General features: G+C 38.7%; 1 long non-coding RNA gene across 1 annotated transcript in view; it reads right to left on the bottom strand.

The window, feature by feature from the left end:
- Nucleotides 1-15,135, bottom strand: part of LOC149748425 (uncharacterized) — a 193,789-nt gene extending 178,654 nt beyond the window's left edge. The window contains exon 1 of the long non-coding RNA XR_016394363.1: nucleotides 11,754-15,135. This is a non-coding gene — a long non-coding RNA (uncharacterized LOC149748425). The remainder of the gene's footprint in view (nucleotides 1-11,753) is intronic.
- Nucleotides 15,136-16,656: the final 1,521 nt, after the last annotated feature.

A 16,656-nucleotide genomic window follows, 5' to 3' on the forward strand; every position in this document is an offset into this window, starting at 1 on the left:
CATCCCTCTTCTTTACTTCAGCCCGACCATCAATTCCCCAATCTTATTCAAGTCTTGGAAAGAGGCTTTTGAGTCAATCCTGAAAAGAGCCATTTAAATTCCAACCACTGAGCCACTTCGAAAGCTGGATCACCTTGGTGACTACCTAGTCTCTCCAAGTCTTCATATCCTCAGCTATCTATGAAAACAACACCATCTGTATCATATAGAATCTGGGGGTTAAATGATGAAACAGGGCAAAGAGCCTACACAGGCTCTGCCCCTTCTGTGCTGAAGTTCTGAAGCAAATTCCCCTCAGTGGGCTTTGCCATTTTTAAGTCAAGATCCACTGGGAATCTGAGGAGGTCTAAGGACGCACTGTGCAGAGAAAAGCGGTCCATCCTCACAAAATGTGGTGTGCAATTTCAAGGGTTTCAAGGACCCTGGGGGAAGACCTTCCATTCACTGCCCAGTACACCGCAGACCAACGGCTAGGAACCCCTAGGACGGTGCAGAATCTCTAATGAGGAACAGTGAAAGTAAATGTGGAAAAGAACAAAAACAAAGAGGTCATGAGGTGAAGGATCAAAGGAGGAAAAACAACTAAAATAAAAGAAATAAATGAGAAAAGAAAAAAAAGGCAAGATGTGGAAATTTGGTTCAGGCAGAGGGAATATGTAAGAAGTATGGATCCATTTGTCTCCATTTTCCCCAGCCTAAGTGGAATTACCTGTTAGTCATGGATTTAAGTAATTTGCAGAGTGCTTAAATAGTTAATCGTAGCCTTAGAAACATTTGACAACAAAGTGTACGCTAATCCAAAATATAATCAAGTTGTAAAAAGCCAAACTGACCTTCCAGAAGTCAAGGATGAATAATTCAAGTCAGCCCTTCCCCAGCCCCGCATCCAGTGCATTCCACTGATGAGGCTTCACCTTCCCGCTTCGCTTCACCATTTAGGATAAGGGGACCATGGTTTCTGGAGGCGTGTTTGAACCACATACACAAACAAATTAGCTTAATTATTTACTGCTTTCCCAACTCAGATGAAATGATTCTGGTTTTTTTTTTTTAAAAAGTGACTCCCCAAAAACAACAATCTCAAAGCCAAGCGAGAGCTTGCCCCTGGTGCATCTCCTGCTACTTTGTTGCTCTGTGTCAGCCCTGATTCAAGGACAGATTTCTGGTATATCTGCTATTTTCCTTCTCTCCTCTCTTCCCCGAGGTTAGCCCCCTGCCCAACTAAAGGAAGAAGCGTACTTTCACGTGCACTCGCAGGGCGTCAAGCAGACCTGCACACACTGGAGGATCCCCTCTGGCTCTCACATGGCCTTGTTTCCCGTTTCCAGGCATAAGCAGAATTCTCTATCAGGGAAGCCAACACAATGGGCTTTTACCAAGATTTATATTGCAACCCAGTGGTTCTCCACCAGGGGTGATTTTGTGCCCAGGAGTGATTTGGCAATGTCTGCAGACATTTTTGGTTGTAGCAACTGGTGGAGAAGGGGGAGCTGTTATTGGCATCTATTGTGTAGAGCCCAGGGATGTTGCTAAATATCCTGCAATGCACAGGACAGTCCCCCATACAACTGATCAGGCCTCATATGTCAATAGCGCCAAGGTTGAAAAGCCCTGCTGTAACCCCAGAATTAGAATATGAAAAATTTGAGAGGACTGTTTCCATCTGTGATTTCTCTTCACTCCATTTACACCACCTAGTATTTGTCTAGGTGTCTTTTCCCAAGCTATACACTGAGTTTCTAATGGACCCAGAAAATCTCCTTACATGGGCTACCTCATAGGATGGGGGAAATGACAGGGAACCCTCCCACTCTCCATACTTAGTCTGGTGCCCAGGAAGGAAAATGGCTGGAAGGAAGGCTGGGAAGGAATCCCAGGTGTACTACCTAAGGGCCAACTGAGTTGGAAAAGATACTTAACCTTTCTGAATCTGAGCTCCTCAGTAATAAAATAAGAACAGGAGAATGGATCTTGTTCAGATTAAGCAATATATATCTGTGTCTGACCCACTGTTTGCCAAAGTAGGTACTCAATAAATGCTATTATTAATACTTTATATCAATAGATCCCAAACTGTATTATGCATAATTAACCTGGGAAGATTATTAAAATTCACATTGTCAGCTCCTAACTGCAGAGGTTCTGATCTCCTATGGCAGGTATCTACCTAGAATCTGCATTTTTTAGAAGAGACCCAATGATTCTGACCTACATGGTCTGTGGCCCGTATGTTAAGAAACTCTGCAGTCCAGGGGTTGGCACTGGACTTCCCCAAATATTCTCAACCAGATGCTCTCTGACTCCTTGCACCTCCAGAGAGAAAGCAAAATTATGATATGTCTTCTTGCCTTCTGTTTTCTCTAGAATCTAAATTCTGGGATAATTAACCTCAAGAGTCTCACTTTCCCCAACCTTATGCCCTCCTCTCTGAGAGCCATCAGCTAACTCACTGACATTTCCATCTCTTATTCTGTATAAAGAAAGAGAACATTTGGCTATATGGGCCCACAGATGAAAATTCAGGAGACAGGAAAAGAGGCATATGCTGATTTACCCTCAGAGAGCATCATGGAGCCATGGAAAAATCTGTCTTTGGAGTCAAACAGACTGGAGTTTCCATCTTACCGCCGCCCTTTGCTTGCCCCGGAGCCCCAGTATCCTCAGGTGTAAAAGGGGAATGGAAACATACATCTTTGACTAGCCGGTGCTCTCAATTACCTATTCCACATGGGTTAGTCCAACTGGGATTAGGTCCTCTTGTGTGTGGACCTAGTTACTCATCCATTCTTCCATTGTGGCTTGCTAACAGAAGCCCATCATTTGACAGAAGGCAGCAATGCACCCAGATAAAAAGCAACATACCTAACTCTTACTCACAGCTACGAGTGGGCCTGTGACTGGCCACTAAGACCCAAGATGAATTCAGTTGAGTGTTTCTAGGAAAGTACTGCTTCCCTTTCTCCCTTTTCCCTTTTCTTCATGTTCTTCCTCCCTTTCCTTTCTCCTCTGATGAATACTCTTTCTACCAACTGGAATGTGTCTGTGAGGCTGGGGGTGGACGTGGACCATTATATCCATGAAGATGAAAGCCTGTGCTAAGGATGATGGAGCAAGAAGCCTGGGTCTTTGGTGGCATCTTTAAAGCAGTCTTGGACCTTCTACCTCTAGATTCAGTGCTACATGACAATAATAAGCCCCCATGTGTTTAAACCACTATTACAGTTTTGTACTACAAGCATAATCCCTACCCAAAGCACTGCTGTGGAATAGAAGTACTTCATCTCAGCCAGAAGACTACTAACACTAGCAAGATCCAGCCGCCCTACATTAAACCTCCGGCTTTTGTCGCCCTCCTCTTTGTTTGGAACTTTCTAACTCAGATCTACCCTCTGGAATATTCTCTTCCAAGGTGTAGCCAGTTGGGTGAACTTCTGACCTACTATTTATCTTAAAGTGTTTCATTTTTCTTTCTTGTATCTTTCTCCTGGTCTCATTTACCTTCCTGATTCTGATACTATTCTTCAACCAGAATGAAATGGTTGGCTCCCCATTAAGGAAGCTGTTTTGGTCCGCAGGGATGTGACCAAGATGTGGAGTAAGGTGCAAGAGGGCAAAATTTAAGGAAGCACTTACTCACAGGTCCTACAAGCAATGAGTCAGTTATGTTAGGGTAAGTACCTCCTTAAATTGCCTCACTAGCCTCATCCTAGTGGCCCTCCCCCCCACACTCCTCCAGCCTTGCCCCTATGACCAGCTTCTGGGATGGACCTGACCTTTAATTCCAGTGTTTGTCAAACTGCAATTCATGACCACTATCTTTTAGTAAGATTTCTATAATGGACATGATATTTTAAAAGATGATATACAACAGAATAGAAAATACTGGAAGGCATCCGTTGCATAGAAAGCATTCTTTACTGTAGTAAGGGTAAGTATTGTTACTTTTGTTTCAGCTATACATATAAATACGTATGTATGGATGTATGTGTAGCACCGGGCCATGAGATAAAATGTAATACTTACTGTAGATTACGGTCCAGTAATTTTGAAAAAAAAAAAAGTTCTGTTCTTTGCTCCCAGTTAATAATCCCTCTTGATCTAGGTTTCTCACCTTCACACTAGCTATTTTCTAAATTTCACCTGCTAACTTAGCTGATTTATGTTATAGAATATTTAGCATATATTAGCAACAAGGAGCTTATGTATGTGGGATATAAGGATTCACAAAGTCTAAAGTTGTTCAAAATGATGGAGTTCTTCACAGAGTTATGGGAGAACTTCTCAGGAGTACTTAACAGCTTACTTTTATTCTTTATTTTATAAAGATTGTTTACCTTCTTAAGACTATTAATATCCCTGTATGTGTTCCTTTGAAGGAATCAACTTGATCAGTTCCAGAGTTTCGAGATCATAAATTAGGTCAAGCCTTTATAATTATATTAGGAGCTTTGGGGAACATCAATCTAGTTTTCCAAATCCAATTTCTGAAAGAGCCAATCCTCAACTTTTATAAAACTTGAAGTTTTCGGCACACTTAGAAAACATAAAAAACATCTTTGATTCTTAGAATGACTCATATTGTAACAGCGACCTCTATTTCTGCTAATGTTTACATTGGTGCTAAAGATTTCGCAAGGGTCTATGAGAGTTTATATGATCTATCCCACCTGAGAAGCCAATACAGATATAGGAGATATCTACCGCAATTCCATATAACATATGAAGCAAATGAAATATGACATGTGGCCTTAAGACTACAACCAAGATAAGGAAGGAGAAAAAAGTATTTGTAATCGCAGATGCAGTAAATATATCAAAGAGTTATCCAAATAGCTGATGGAAAGTAAAGTACATCATTGGCTTGTTTGCAAAATGATGCCTAACTGAGCTAATTTATCACTCTTTCACCTTGGCATGCTCTAGCCAATCATGTCCACACAAAGTACCAGGGAGAGGATGATACAAAGAGTTAGAGAATGTTTTCTTACTTTGGATTTTGAGCCTTCAGAGCCCTTCAGGGGAAGCTTGTCCAAACCCTAAGTAACAACTGCTTGCTGCCTTGGCACATGGTAGGCACTCACTGAATGAGTGTAGAAGCAATGAATGAATGCTTGACCAAGGACAGGCAAATTTAGATGCATTTTTGATCATTCACCTATCAGACTACTAAGAAATCCAAAAATATTTACTAAAGTATATTTTTCATTTACTCTGAATCATATGGGAATTCAGGAGATTCAGTTTCATATATTTTGTATTCACTTACATTAATACATTAAAATGTTATCGGTAACTAATTGCTCTGTAGAGATTCACTGCACTTGAAGCCATTTGGAAACTAAGCCTTTTATCTTTCAAACAAGAAGTTTTGTTTTGCCAAGAGTAAATCTCTTGAACACAAACACATTACAAATGGACTTTTCTTTAATGACGTTCCAAATGTGATTCCGTTGCTTGTGGTTTTTCTATTTTATGCATTTGTATGTAAATTGTACTTTATGGAATAAGACAGAGGTGGGAGAGTTTTTCTCCTTAACCTGTTCATTGTTTCCCTTCTTTGCTTCCATGTTAGAAAATTTATGAGCATGGATGATGCAAAAATCATTATCACTGTGCTAAGTGGCTTGGCAAGACTACAACCTCCAAATTCAATTCAACAAACATTTATGCAGTACATGCTAAGTGCTTCACACATTAACTGGGAACCTATAGTATTCTAGGCACTTCACAATGAAAACTTTTGAGGTGCCTCCTATTAGCCATGGTTCAAAACTGAATTAGACACTCTTCCTACCCTCACGAAGTTCAAACTACTTAATTAACCACCCCATATGACCTTTGAAACAAAGTGGTTAAATCGTTTACTGCTTCTGCTATTTCCTTGCTTCCAACTGAATATTAAGTATGTCACAAGATATTTCATCTTTGGAAATTTATTCCCCTTGTCCTCAGATTGGATGATTCACATTATCTTCAAAATGTTTTGGGGTTATGATCATACAAGTCCTAACAAGAGTGAGTTTTTCAGCATTGTCAGCATGAAAAGGCGAGTCATTCTCTGCTCAGTTTTAATGTGTGAATCTTCAAATGTCATTTTTCTAGTTCTCTGGCTTTCACTTTCCTTCTATGTAAATGAGGTTGGATTAGTGACAGTGATCACCCCTCCATCTCTCATCCTATAAGTCTGTTTACACAGCTTGTTTGGTCACTGGACACTTGTACATAAGAATCTATGAAATAAGTTTGCTGGAACCAAACTTCAGAAAAAAAAAAGGAGGCTCCTTAAAAAACTAAAAATAGAACTACCATAGGACCCAGCAATCCCACTGCTGGGCATATACCCTGAGAAAACCATAATTCAAAAAGAGTCATGTACCACAATGTTCACTGCAGCACTATTTTCAATAGCCTGGAGACAGAAACAACCCAAGTGTCCATCGACAGATGAATGGATAAAGAAGATGTGGCACATATATACAATGGAATATTACTCAGCCATAAAAAGAAATGAAATTGAGTTATTTGTAGTGAGGTGGATGGGCCTAGAGCCTGTCATGCAGAGTGAAGTCAGAAAGAGAAAAACAAATACCGTATGTTAACACATATATATGGAATCTAAAAAAAAAAATTTGTTCTAATGAACCTAAGGGCAGCACAGGAATAAAGACACAGATGTAGAGAATGGACTTGAGGACACGGGGAGGGGGAAGGGTAAGTTGGGATGAAGTGAGAGAGTGGCATGGACATATATACACTACCAAATGTAAAATAGACAGCTAGTGGGAAGCAGTCGTATAGCACAGGGAGATCAACTCTGTGCTTTGTGTCCACCTAGAGGGGCGGGACAGGGAGGGTGGGAGGGAGACGCAAGATGGAGGGGATATGGGGATATATGTATACGTATAGCTGATTCACTTTCTTACACAGCAGAAACTAACACAACACTGTAAAGCAATTATACTCCAATAAAGATGTTAAAAAAATAAATTATAGGCACTTAAAGATCAAGGGCTCCCTGTTTGGTGCCTAATAATAATAATGGTAAATAACCAATAATTATAGCTGCTACAAAATTTTTCAAAACAAAGGGGAGAAACTAACATTTACTGAATGTACTTAGCAACAGAACAGAGGCATCAATTTATGATGTGTGGGTCAAATGCTGCTCAACTGCCTGAATAGTTTAGCAAAAATCTTGTATGTATTTGTAAGGCCTGTAAAACATCTGAGAAGTTTGGTCTAAATGTCTAAAAAAATAAATGCACTTGCAAAAGAAAAAATAAAAAGTCCCCGTCCTACCACATGTCATGTCTGCCCACAGGCAATAGGAATCCTTTTCTGGTTATGAAAGAATTAATGCATTCTTCATGTTCTTAGCAGTTTACATCATCTCTGATGATATTTAGGCTAAGAAAGCTATCAAAAGATTCCCAGGAAAATATGTCAACTTGTGCAGGGACTGTGCAAAACAATTAAATCCCATATGTGTGGGGGGTTATATTTATGTCTGTTTAGCCATATACACATATCCATATGTGTATATGGATATGTGTGTATACATATACATATGTGCATATGTATGTGGACAGAAATAGGTATATTTCTGGGCGTAGAAATATGCATATCTCTATGCACAGCTCTATATGTCTTTATGTGCATATGCATAAATAACTTATTATATGCTAATTGCCAGGGCTGTGTTAATGCTCTATATACATTTTCTCATAAAATCCTCACAGCATACCTACAAGGTAAATCTGTTTTAAGAAAACAGATTTGAAAGACAGAACACAATTTGCCCAAAGTCACAATAAGACAGTGGCAGAGCCAGAATTAAAACCAGTTTATCCAACTGTGAAGCAGGGACACCAACATTTTATATACATATATAGAGAGAAATGTCATGTAACTTATAAATTGTTGGAAACTGAGCTGTTAAGAGATGATTGCAGGAATGTTTGCTTCAGTAAGAAAATATGTCAATCATGGAGGTATAAATTTGCCCCCAAAATACTTCACTGAAACTCTACCATCCTTATGCTGCTAGAGAAGGCATCTCTGTTAAGGTAAAACTAATCAGAATTGGAATATATTCATTAAAAAACCACATACAATATATTGCTCATCAGTTAATAATTTTCCTCCTTAGAACAAGAATGGCATAACCAACAAAACAACTGTGACAATATGGAAAACATCTGGAAAAGCATTCACACAATCTTCAGTTATGAGGGTTCCCTCATGTTCTACTTTCTTTAGTAAAAATGATACCAATTCACATTTCACATGTTCAAATGCAAATACACAAAATAATGACGAAAACAATGTCAGAATTAGTGGATTACTTCGGATAACTGTGTCTTGTTCACCTCATTTAGTTGGTGTCCCCCAAGAATCTTGAGATATCCAAACAACACTATTAACAATGAGCAGAATTGAATTTTGCTATGTAATATTTTATCACCAACCCAGGACTTCCATACTATCCTGCTCAGGATTTATTGGGGGGCCAAAAATTCAATGCAATGTTAGCCTAAGAAACATACAATATATTTCATACATTATCTGTTGTGTTTAAATTTCTATGCAACTGTATTTACATTGGTTATTGACAGAGATTTTCCTAGCCATAAGCATTCCATTAGAACATAATTTTTTTTAAGTTGACTGCTTTACTTTCCAAATATTTGAACTAGTTTCCAAAGGATTTTGCCATAAAGGATAAAATAGAAACATACACATCAACTTTTTAATATGAAGCCTAGTTAACCAAAGGGTGGTGTTCCATTTCTATAATTAGGAAAGGACTGCCCCTATCAGCTGTTATATTAGGCAACCTCTGGCAGGTAAGGAATCTGTCACACTGCTATCCATCTCTTCCCAAGCATGTTGGAATCTTGAGTTGGAGGGAGCAGGCATATATTTTAAACATCCCATTGAGTATTACAATAATTTTTAAAAATTCTTCTTACAGTGAAATTACAGATTAAAATTGGCAAAGTCTCAACTGGTATCATTAATCACAGATAGATATTGTGGTTTCAACTAGGAGATAAAGGACATAACATTTCTAGGAGGACATCACATTTTTTACAATTTTTAATAGCCATGGACATACATGGATTTAGGAAGGAGGAATAAGTTTTTTGAGAAACATGGCTCTGGATGACTTTTAAATCAGCCCTAAACATTCTCTGTACTGTGACTTATGATTTAGGCTCTGTACCTTGCCTCCTGAATATACTATCGGATACTAACTAGGCTGCCTTGCTTTTTACCCTCAGAGTTTTGCAGGAACTCTGGGACTGCTGTCCAGATAAGAAAACACACTTTACTGGAGATTCCTGAGACGTTTCTAAAACGCTCCTGAATCAAACAGAGCGTTACAGGAGCAGATTACAAAGATAACATCTGCCAGTGGGGGGGTGGGGAATATATATTTGAGATTCCCTCTGACTAATAAATCTCTGTGTCGTTTGAAAGTGAAAGGAAAAGGAGATCTGGAAGCCCAAAAGATCACAAATGTTTTGATACCTAGTAAACAGCTCTGTGCTGGTCTTGGGTGGTTCATACTGACTTGCAAGAATCCATTGTGATTATCTCTACACAGTAGCTTGAAATCAGTCATGATGGGAGTCTTTATACCACAGAAACTATCAAGTGCTACGTATCAATCCCTTCACCCTCACCTCGAAACATGACTGTTAAACATCTATACTAACAATTATGGAGGAGATAGGGAGGATTGCCTAAGGACCTTTATTTTTGAGTCTTCCATATAATAAGAATGCCATGGTTTACTGTTTGTTTTATTTAATAAGTTTCTCTATAAGGTTTATGATGGAAATTTCATTATCAACCTAAGTGAAATGGTGTTCCAGCAATATTTTTCACTGTTTTGAGGACTGAACTTATATGTGTATGCCTGGCAGAGAAAGATCTTAGATAATATAAGAGCGTTTAGCAAGGTAATTACCAGCTGGTTCTATGCTCTCAGGTTTTAATACTGACAGAGTTTCTCCAGCAGGTCCAGAATTCTTGGAAATGTAAGGGCAACAGTCATGGTTCTAGATTCCTTCAACCTTTTGACCCTTGGCCTTTGACATAAATTGCAGCAATATCTTTTTTAAGCCATCTCCTAGAGTAATGGAAATACAAAATAAATAAACAAATGGGACCTAATTAAACCCAAAAGCTTTTGCACAGCAAAGGAAACCATAAACAAGACAAAAAGACAACCCTCAGAATGGGAGAAAATATTTGCAAGTGAAGCAACTGACAAAGGATTAAAAAATGGGTAGAAGATCTAAATAGACATTTCTCCAAACAAGACATACAGATGGCCAAGAAGCACATGAAAAGCTGCTCAACATCACTAATTACTAGAGAAATGCAAATCAAAACTACAATGAGGTATCACCTCACACCAGTCAGGATGGCCATCACCAAAAAATCTACAAACCATAAATGCTGGAGAGGGTGTGGAGAAAAGGGAACCCTCTTGCACTGTTGGTGGGAATGTAAATTGATACAGCCACTATGTAGAATAGTATGGAGGATCCTTAAAAAACTAAAAATAGAATTACCATATGACCCAGCAATCCCGCTACTGGGCATATACCCAGAGCAAATCATAATTCAAAAAGACACATGCACCCCAATATTCACTGCAGCACTATTTACAACAGCCAGATAATGGAAGCAACCTAAATGTCCACTGACAGACAAATGGATAAAAAAGATGTGGTACATATATACAATTGAATATTACTCAGCCATAAAAAGGAACAAAATTGGGTCATTTGCAGAGACGTGGATGGATCAAGAGACTGTCATACAGAGTGAAGTCAGAAAGAGAAAAACAAATATTGTGTATTAACACATATATGCAGAATCTAGAAAAATGATACAGATGAACTGGTTTGCAAGGCAGAAATAGACAGAGATGCAGAGAACAAACGTATGGACATCAAGGGGGGAAAGCGGGGGTAGGGGGTGGCTGTGGTGGGATGAAGTGGGAGATTGGGATTGACACATATACACTAATATGTATAAAATAGATAACTAATAAGAACCTGCTGTATAAAAAATAAAATAAAATTCAAAAAAAAATAAATTAATTAAATTAAATTAAAAAGGAAACATTCATTGCATCCCTTCCCTCACCCTTAGCCACAAAGTCATGGGTCAGAGTCACTTATAAATTTGTTTCTTTTTTAACAACCTTATTGAGATGCAATCGATTTACAAAGAACTGCATGTAGGGGATTGGTTCAAGATGGCAGAGTAGAAGGACATGCTCCCACTCCCTCTTGCAAGAGCACTGGAATCACAACTAACTGCTGAACAATCATCAACAGGAAGACACTGGAACTCACCAAAAAAGATACCCCACATCCAAAGACAAAGGAGAAGCCACAGTGAGATGGTAGGAGGGGCCCAATCACAATAAAATCAAATCCCATAACTGCTGGGTGGGTGACTCACAAACCAGACAACACATACCACAGAAGTCCACCCACTGGAGTGAAGGTTCCGAGCCCCACGTCAGGCTTCCCAACCTGGGGGTCTGGCAACAGGAGGAGGAATTCCTAGAGACTCAGGCTTTGAAGGCCAGTGGGATTTGATTTCAGGACTTCAACAGGACTTGGGGAAACAGAGACTCCACTCTTGGAGGGCACACACAAAGTAGTGTGCACATCAGGACCCAGGGGAAGGAGCAGTGACACCATAGGAGATTGAACCAGACCTACCTGCTAGTGTTGGAGTCTCCTGCAGAGGTAGGGGGTGGCTGCGTCTCACCAAGAGGACAAGGACACTGGCAGCAGAAGTTCTGAGAAGTACTCCTTGGACTGAGCCATCCCAGAGTCCACCATTAGCTCCACCAAAGAGGCTGGGTAGGCTCCAGTGTTAGATCGCCTCAGGCCAAACCACCAACAGGGAGGGAACCCAGCACCATCCATCAGCAGGCAAGCAGATTAAAGTTTTACTGAACTCTGCCACCAGAACAACAGCCAGCTCTACCCACCATCAGTCCCTCCCATCAGGAAACTTGCATAAGCCTCTTAGATAGCCTCATCCACCAGAGGGCAGACAGCAGAAGCAAGAAGAACTACAATCCTGCAGCCTGTGGAACAAAAACCACATTCACAGAAAGATAGACAAGATGAAAAGGCAGAAGGCTATGTACCAGATGAAGGAACAATATAAACCCCCAGATAAACAACTAAATGAAATGGAGATAGGCAACCTTCCAGAAAAAGAATTCAGAATAATGATAGTGAAGATGATCCAGGACCTTGGAAAAAGAATGGAGGTAAAGATCGAGAAGATGCAAGAAATGTTGAACAAAGATCTACAAGAATTAAAGAACAAACAAACAGAGATGAACAATACAATAACTAAAATGAAAAATACACTAGAAGGAATCAATAGCAGAATAACTAAGGCAGAAGAATGGATAAGTGACCTGGAAGACAGAATGGTGGAATTCACTGCTGTGGAACAGAATTAAGAAAAAAGAATGAAAAGAAATGAAGACAGCCTAAGAGACCTCTGGGACAACATTAAACATAACAACATTCACATTATAGGGGTCCCAGAAGGAGAAGAGAGAGAGAAAGGGCCAGAGAAAATATCTGAAGAGATTATAGTCAAAAACTTCCCTAAGATGGAAAAGGAAATAGCCACCCAAGTCCGGGAAGCGCAGAAAGTCCTATACAGGACAAACCCAAGGGGAAACATGCCAAGACACATAGTAAGCAAACTGACAAAAATTAAAGACAAAGAAAAATTATTGAAAGCAGCAAGGGAAAAATGACAAATAACATACAAGGGAACTCCCATAAGGTTAACAGCTGATTTCTCAGCAGAAACTCTACAAGCCAGAAGGGAGTGGCATGATATACTTAAAGTGATGAAAGGGAAGAAACTACAACCAAGATTACTCTACCCAGCAAGGATCTCATTCAGATTCAATGGAGAAATCAAAAGCTTTGCAGACAAGCAAAGCTAAGACAATTCAGCACCACCAAACCAGCACTACAACAAATGCTAAAGGAACTTCTCTAAGTGGGAAACACAAGTGAAGAAAAGGACCTACAAAAACAAACCCCAAACAATTAAGAAAATAGTAACAGGAACATACATATCAATAACTACCTTAAACGTGAATGGATTAAATGCTCCAACCAAAAGACACAGGCTTGGTGAGTGGATACAAAAATAAGACTACATATATATGCTGTCTACAAGAGACCCATTTCAGACCTAGGGACACATACAGACTGAAAGTGAGGGGATGGAAAAAGATATTCCATGCAAATGGAAATCAAAAGAAAGCTGGAGTAGCAATACTCATATCAGATAAAATAGACTTTAAAATAAAGAATGTCACAAGAGACAAAGCAGGACACTACATAATGATCAAGGGATAAATTCACCAAGGAGATATAACAATTATGAATATATATGCACCCAACATAGGAGCACCTCAATACATAAGGCAACTGCTAACAGCTGTAAAAGAGGAAATTGACAGTAATACAAAAATAGTGGGGGAATTTAGCACCTCACTTACACCAATGGACAGATCATCCAGACAGAAAATTAATAAGGAAATACAAGCTTTAAGTGACACAATAGACCAGATAGATTTAATTGATATTTATAGGACATTTCATCCAAAAACAGCAGATTACACTTTCTTCTCAAGTGCACACAGAACATTCTCCAGGATAGTTCACATCTTGGGTAACAAATCAAGCCTCAGTAAATTTAAGAAAACTGAAATATCAAGCATCTTTTCTGACCACAACGCTATGAGATTAGAAATCACTTACAGGGGAAAAAACCGTAAAAAATACAAACACATGGAGGCTAAACAATACATTACTAAATAAGCAAGAGATCACTGAAGAAATCAAAGAGGAAATCAAAAAATACCTAGAGACAAATGACAATGAAAACACAACTATCCAAAACCTATGGGATGTAGCAAAAGCAGTTCTAAGAGGGAAGTTTATAGCAATACAAACCTACCTCAAGAAACAAGAAAAAGCTCAAATAAACAATTGAATCTTACACCTGAAGGAACTAGAGAAAGAAGAACAAACAAAACCCAAAGTTAGTAGAAGGAAAAAAATCATAAAGATCAGAGCAGAAATAAATGAAATAGAAACAAAGAAAACAAGAGCAAAGGTCAATAAAACTAAAAGCTGGTTCTTTGAGAAGATAAACAAAATTGATAAACCATTAGCCAGACTCATCAAGAAAAAGAGGGAGAGGACACAAACCAATAAAATTAGAAATGAAAAAGGAGAAGTCACAACAGACACCTCAGAAATACAAAGCATCCTAAGAGACTACTACAAGCAACTCTATGGCAATAAAATGGACAACCTAGAAGAAATGGACAAATTCTTAAAAAGGTATAACCTTTCAAGACTGAACCAGGAAGAAAGAGAAAACATGAACAGACCAGTCACAAGTAATGGTATTGAAACTGTGATTAAAAATCTTCCAACAAACAAAAGCCTAGGACCAGATGGCTTCACAGGTGAATTCTATCAAACATTTAGAGAAGAGCTAACACCCATCCTCAAATTCTTCCAAAAGAGTGCAGAGGAAGGAACACTCCCAAACTCATTTTATGAGGCCACCATCACCCTGATACCAAAACCAGACCTAGTTACTACAAAAAAAGAAAATTACAGACCAATATCCCTCATGAATATAGATGCAAAAATCCTCAACAAAATACTAGCAAACAGAATCCAACAACACATTAAAAGGATTATACACCATGATCAAGTGGGATTTATCCCAGCAATGCAAGGATTCTTCAGCATATGCAAATCAGTGTGATACACCATATTAACAAAATGAAGAATAAAAACCATATGATCATCTCAGTAGATGCAGAAAAAGCTTTTGACAAAATTCAACACCAATTTATGATAAAAACGCTCCAGAAAGTGGGCATAGAGGGAACCCAGCTCGATATAATAAAGGGCATATATGACAAACCCACAGCAAACATCATTCTCAATGGTGAAAAACTGAAAGCATCTCCTCTAAGATCAGGAACAAGACAAGGATGTCCACTCTCACCACTATTATTCAACATAGTTTTGGAAGTCCTAGACACGGCAGTCAGAGAAGAAAAAGGAATAAAAGGAATACAAATTGGAAAAGAAGAAGTAAAACTGTCACTGTTTGCAGATGACATGATACTATACATAGAGAATCCTAAAGATGCCACCAGAAAACTACTAGAGCTAATCAATGAATTTGGTAAGGTTGCAGGATACAAAATTAATGCACAGAAATCTCTGGCATTCCTATACACTAATGATGAAAAATGCGAAAGAGAAATTAAGGAAACATTCCCATTTACCATTGCAACAAAACAAATAAAATACATAGGAATAAACCTACCTAGGGAGACAAAAGAACTGTGTGCAGAAAACTATAAGGCACTGATGAAAGAAATTAAAGATGATACAAACAGATGGAGAGATATACCATGTTCTCGGATTGGAAGAACCAATATTGTGAAAATGACTATACTACCCAAAGCAATCTACAGATTCAATGCAATCCCTATGAAATTACCAATGGCATTTTTTACAGAACTAGAACAAAAAATCTTAAAATTTGTATGGGGACACAAAAGACCCCAAATAGCCAAAGCGGTCTTGAGGGCAAAAAACGGAGCTGGAGGAATCAGACTCCTTGACTTCAGACTATACTACAAAGGTACAGTAATCAAGACAATACGGTACTGGTACAAAAACTGAAATATAGATCAATGGAACAGGATAGAAATCCCACAGATAAACCCACGCACCTATGGTCAACTAATCTATGACAAAGGAGGCAAGGATATACAATGGAGAAAAGACAGTCTCTTCAATAAGTGGTGCTGGGAAAACTGGACAGCTACATGTAAAAGAATGAAATTAGAACACTCCCTAACCCCATACACAAAAATAAAATCAAAATGGATTAGAGACCTAAATGTAAGACTGGATGCTATAAAACTCTTAGAGGAAAACAGGAAGAACACTCTTTGACATAAATCACAGCAAGATCTTTTTTGATCCACCTCCTAGAGTAATGGAAATAAAATAAACAAATGAGGCCTAATGAAACTTAAAAGCTTTTGCACAGCAAAGGAGACTACAAACAAGACGAAAAGGCAACTCTCAGAATGGGAGAAAATATTTGCAAATGAATCGACAAAGGATTAATCTCCAAAATATATAAACAGCTCATGCAGCTCAATATTAAAAAAACAAACAACTCAATCCAAAAATTGGCAGAGACCTAAATAGACATTTCTCCAAAGAAGACATACAGATGGCCAAGAAGCACATGAAAACCTGCTCAACATCACTAATTATTAGAGAAATGCAAATCAAAACTACAATGAGATATCACCTCACACCAGTCAGAATGGGCATCATCAGAAAATCTACAAACAACAAATGCTGGAGAGGGTGTGGAGAAAAGGGAACCTTCTTGCACTGTTGGTGGGAATGCAAATTGATACAGCCACTATGGAGAACAGTATGGAGGGTCCTTCAAAAGCTAAAAATAGAATTACCATATGACCCAGCAACCCACTACTGGGAATATACCTTGAGAAAACCA

This window comes from Delphinapterus leucas, chromosome 9, assembly GCF_059928025.1.
Source record: "Delphinapterus leucas isolate spDelLeu-1000000601 "Yukka" chromosome 9, BTC_Dleu_Yukka2, whole genome shotgun sequence".
Taxonomy (NCBI): Eukaryota; Metazoa; Chordata; class Mammalia; order Artiodactyla; family Monodontidae; genus Delphinapterus; species Delphinapterus leucas.